We start from the raw sequence: 6,000 nt of genomic DNA on the forward strand, positions 1-6,000 counted from the left end.
AAAAATAAGAATGACAATTTTAGTAAAAAGTTTTGAATTCGATTTTTGGTTACGCTTTTAACATTACAAAAGAGAAGTGTAGGTTAACTTAACCAACTGGTTAAAGTATAAAACGAACTACTATTGCAAAAGATCTCTTTACACTCTTATAAACAAAAAAAACTGTTCTAGTTTTTTTCAAGTTATCGTGCAGAATTAAAATGGTTTTGTAAAAGGCATTGGAAGCAATCGATTACGCCTTTGCTCGTAAAAGTTATCAGTTTCAAAAAGTAATCTTTCAAAAAACATAGAAGATGTTGGTGCAAAAACATATTTTCTTGAAAGGCTGGCAAGATGTAGGTGTTTTGTTTAAGATCAACCATTTAAAGATTTTAGCCTCTTTAGTTTCTGCATTCAATTTTTCAGTAGCAAAAAGCCTTTAATATCTACTTCAATTTCATTATTAGTAGTAAACCAATCTGCTGACATTGTTACTTGATGATAAAATACTATACAAAATAAAAACTAATATATCGAATTATAAATTGTTTCAAACGACTAATATACATAAATCAAACAAGCTGAACACTAAGTGTTCGTTTTAACAAAACTCATGAAACAAACTAATAGCAAACTAATCGTTCGCTAAAACAAGATCGAAACCATTCAGAAAATAAGTGCAGCAAAAAGCCGCCAACAAAAGTGACTTATAGTTATCTGCAAAACATTTAAAATTAAAAAGCCGCGCTTAAGCGTGATCGTTAAATTTATTAGGAAGTTTAAGAGAAGAGAAGGAAAGAAATAAGATGATCTTCTATCGCTACAAAGCGTTACATTTCCTATTCTTATTTCGAATTTTTAGAATGTATACTTAAGTTTTCGTAAAAACATTAGATTTTATTTTTTAACACTTGTAACAAATACTTGAAACTTCCAATATAGAAAATCGACCGCCGACTGTATTTCACCGACCGAAATTTATCTGCTTAGTTGTTAGAATATGTTTTTTTTATTTTTAAAAATTCTATAAAATCAGTTGACAACATACAAAATTAATTAAAAATTTGATACAATTTACAAAATGATAGAAGAATGAAAGAAGTTCAGAAATTTTCCCACTCCTAGTGCTCGCTTCACCTCGTTCATAGAGTCGCCTCATACGTTCTTCACCTCGATCTCCCGTACGCGCTATCCTCGTTGGATTGTACAATCAAGTCCTTACCTCTCCTGGGTGAGTGTCAGAATGACAACAAAATGTCAGAATGCGTCACTTTGGCACGGTGCGTCACTTTGGCACGGTGCGTCACTTCGACACGAAGGGTCCTTACCTTTCCTATGCAATCTTGTTTATGCTCTCGTTTCCGGGCCGTTCGTGCGGAAGTGCAATTAACTCGTAACATCACTTGCATTAAACTAAAAACAAGCAAAAACATAAAGAAGTAGTTAAATTTACAAAGTTATGTGCTATTAGTTAGCAACAACATTATTTTTGTAGATTAGTCAATTTATTTTTTTTAACTTTAAAGTATGGTATATTTCCAGAAAATTTGAAAAACATTATTTATAGCGTCAGTTGATATGAAATATATTTACACAAGATTTGATTTTAAGCATATTGAAAATATTTCATATTTTTACGTATTAGTTGACAAAACAATCAATTACATGCGTTTCGAAAGTTCAAATTTATTTTTGTAATATTTATTGCTGGTGAACTTTGTACTTTGTTCAAAACAGTTTAAGTTTAAGTTTGAACATAACATTGTTGCTAAAAACAAAATGGAGTTAAGCTTTACATTTTAGGACAATATTTTTAAAATCAGCTAGAGCAGACATAAAATTTGAGTTAAAGTTTAACACTCTAAAACACATTCCAATTTCTTACGACTCGATTTCTTGTTGAATTAGAAAGTTTAATTTATTTTTTTTAGACTAGTTGTCTGCTATAATTAAATGTAAACAATAAATACTTTTTAGGTGGTCCTAATTTTTTTGGTAATCGGTAACGGTATCTCGCTCGCTATTTCGTTTACGATCGAAACAGACCGACTTTGATTAATATCCGCCATACTAGTGACGTCATAACTTGGTATGGCGTCAGCGTGATTGCGTTTTGCCTCTCTAGCAGCTGTTTGGGCTAAAAAGTTTTAATAACATTTTTAACTAATTTTTGGTCATCATCTACTAAACGTAGAAATTAAAAAGAAGGTTACGGTATTAATTCCGGTCAGTCCACAAAGTCAACGTCACCATAAACCATTCAGACACTATTGTTATTTAAGCATATACGCGGACCTGGCGGTTACTGACTATAACGCACTATCATTACAATATGTTTAGATAGTTTCTTAAATTGATGTGTTGCTCGTTCTTCCGTGTACCTGTGTTTGAATCTGTTTTAGGCAAATAAAGTAAGTTGAAAACTCTTCAGGATCAAAATTTACAGAGGGTTGTGGTTTTGGTTTCTCTGATGTCAGTGGGATAATTATCACTTTGATTAGCCTCACAGCACATATGCGTTTTAAATTTTTTTAGCAGCTCAGCAATAGTGCTTTTGAGAAAAGTAGGAAATCGGTAAATAGATATTATGGACCGATAGCTGTTGTGACTAAAAGTAATTTGCTGTAATTCAGGTCAAGTTGTTGTTATTGTTGTAGAGTAGGGCTGGCCAACGTTTTTAATCGATGGGCGAGAGCACTTCGAAACAGCGATCTACCGGATCCAGTATACGGGTCGTTCGGATAATCCATCTTTATATCTGGATCTGGCCTGTTTCTAGTTAGAACTTAATATCCGTTTCCGACAGGATAATAATTTTATGGTTTTAGTTGATCACTATTTCGAATCCATTTAATTCCAAAAAAATTCTCAATGACGAAGTTTTAAGTTATTATTCATTAAGTATTTAAATTTCTACACTTATTATAATCCTGGGCAGAATTTATAACAATTTTATAATGCAATAAATTAGTTGCTTAAAATTACTCGAGACAAACTTTAAATTGTTAATTGTATCATAAGTTTTGGAAAAAAATTAATTTTAAATTTTCTCGAATGATATTGTTTACTGAAGTTCATCGTCGCTGTTAGCTGAAACTACGATGTAAATGTACTTTTCCGTTGTTATCACTGTTTTACTCTGTATTTTTAAGTGTTGCAAAATGCGTAAAGTTATAAAATTACTGAAATGGGGAGAAAATAGTTTTAACTTTAACCTTCATGCCTTAATTACAGAGTACATTTTATGAGCAAAAGTATCGTTCCCCATTACTTTTATGTTCAGTTTGTTAATATGCCTTAATAAATATACCATTAGTTCAAAATTTGAGAAGCAATCCTTGTTTGACAGTTGAGTAAAACCTTTATATTTTTTTTTTCATTTTAAAAAAATGCTAAACTTGCGGCTTTAGGTCTGAAACGTATCTTAAAACTATTAAAATTTGTTAGAATTACAAGTTTAGCAGTTTGACTGTAAAAAGTTGCTAATCACTTGTTGTGAAATAATATAAAATTACTTTAATTATTTTAAACTAGGATCCGGCCAAGTTCAGATCCGAATCTTGTTTTGAAACTAGGATCTGGTTTAGGACGACGTAGATCACTATCTACCAGTATTGAAATGGATACTATCGCGTGATAAAAAAAACTAATGTTGCATTTAAATTATGATCAATAGCTTATGTGTGTTTATTAAATTCGACTTTTTAGTATAGATATAAGTTAGTTTTATTATAAAGTAGGTTTGCAATTTATAAACCCTTGATTTTAGTATGTAAAAGTATACCGTAAGTTATTTTTAAACTTCTTTTAATGAAAAACAGGTTCATAATGATAAATTTTCAAAATATTAATCGATTTAAACAACCACAACTTCTAAAGTTAACTTTTAAAAGGCTCTAAAGTACAAAACATTTATTCAACTAAAACTCTTAAGATTTTAAACATCTTCAGGCGCACTAAAAAAACTAACGTCCTAAAAAATTAAAGGTTTTTACGTGTTTCAACAACTAGCAACAAATTTAACCGAATTTAAAGCACTTTTGTAATTACAGAAAGTTGTTAAAATTTGCAATTTTTTAATAATTTAAAATTGACTTTATCAAGTCATCTAAGAATTAATAATAAAAAATTTTTGAGTTAAATTGCTCTGTTTACTTTAAAACGAGTTGAACATTGTTTGTTTCAGTTAATATTTAATTGATGTTTTTTATTTTACGAACTAGCTTTTTAACTTTACTGATATAATAAGTTAACTTTTTACACCATAGAGAGTCTTAATACACACCAGGCACGTTACTTGGTACGTTTCTGCGAATCTGCAAAAAAGTATACTTTTATGCAAAAAAATTGTTTGTATATAACTTTTTTAACTTAAAAAGATCCTGCTTTCTTATCTTTTAGTATTCATTTATACTTAGTTTTGCACACCTAAGAGCTAATTAAAACATATACAAACTCTTTAACACTTTTAGTGTCTTAAAAATTAAACAAATTAAGTACATCTAAATTGCAACATTTAGCGCATTATAGATTTCTGTGAAAAAGCTATGTTTGCAAATTGATTCTAATAAAATCTGCAGATTTTTCTTCAAAAATTAAAAATTACACAGTTTTATGTTACAAAAATTTGCATAACTTAATGTTATTTCTATTGAATACTTTAAATTTTCAAAATTTAAAATTTTAACAAAAACTTCGAAAGTTGAACAGTTAACTGTACATATAACTGTTTTTGAGTTAAATTGTGATCTTCTTATACTTATTTTCAATGAAGTTTTTATGGGTTTACACAAATGGCTACACATAAGTTTAATTGAATGTATTTAGCAAAATAAATTGCATTTTATACAGTGATCAATCATACTTCAACATTTTATTCATTTTTGAAGTACTAACACAACTGCATACTTTCATTTTAAATTCAATAACATTTGAGGTAGTTAGAATTGCTTTTCCCGCTAGGACGTTATAAGGCGTCATTTTAGATGTTTTAATTTTTGCCTATTCGTAACTTTTTTGAGCTAGCTACGTCCCTGTTACACACTCTTAATTTTTTTATTAGTTTCAATTAAATAACAAGCATAAACAAAGTGTTTTTTAATACTAGGTTAGAATTTACAAATACATTGGTAGATATACATTAATATCATACTTCTGTATACAAAACACCCATTGTGCATATAATTTGATCCAACTAATCTGCTATTAAAAGAAAGGAGTTAAATAAACTTTTTTATTTTTTGTATTCATTTTCAAAAGTTTTCGCATTTTCAAAAAAGCATATAACTTCAAAAAAACTTGACGCTCATATAGTGCACTCAAACTAATTTAAATTACAAAAACTTAAAATAAATTAGCAATTCGTTTATATTTAGAGAAAAATATACAAAAGTTAGCTGGAAGGAGAGATATAGGCCAATTTTAAATTAAATTTAATTTACTTATTAATTTTATATTTAAAATTATTTGTAAATGTTTCTTTTGTTTTTGTTTATTTTCTATGATAGAAAAACGTAGTTAAAACTTGTAATTCAGCTATAACTTAGAATTATTTCATCAGATTTATGCACAGGACCATAAATTAACAACTCTTAACCTTGTGTATAAAATTTAAATAAGTTAGTAAAACTAAGTAAAGTGGAGTTAAACTACCTACTTAAACGTAATGAAGTTTTTCTTAGACCATTTTTTTATTAAGTAAATGTTGACAAAACAAAAACTTTTAAATATAGAAAGTAATATAAAGTTTAATATCAACATGTAATCGAATAATAAATTTAGTTCAGCTTTGTAGCTTAGATAAGTTGTAATTTGATAATCAATAATAATCAAGTCTATAATTAATCAAGTATTCGTCAAGTATTGTAAATAAAATTGAGATGTGATTTAGTAAAGTTTGTTGAACATAAAGTACTTTTACTATAACATATTTCAAACTTATATGTTTCTTTTAGAATTTACTTACTTTATACAATTTATTTGTAGTATCTATCAATATCTTATTTATTTTAATTGCTAAGT

The sequence above is a fragment of the Thalia democratica genome, chromosome 1 (genome assembly GCF_965202585.1).
Source record: "Thalia democratica chromosome 1, ktThaDemo2.hap1.1, whole genome shotgun sequence".
Taxonomy (NCBI): domain Eukaryota; kingdom Metazoa; phylum Chordata; class Thaliacea; order Salpida; family Salpidae; genus Thalia; species Thalia democratica.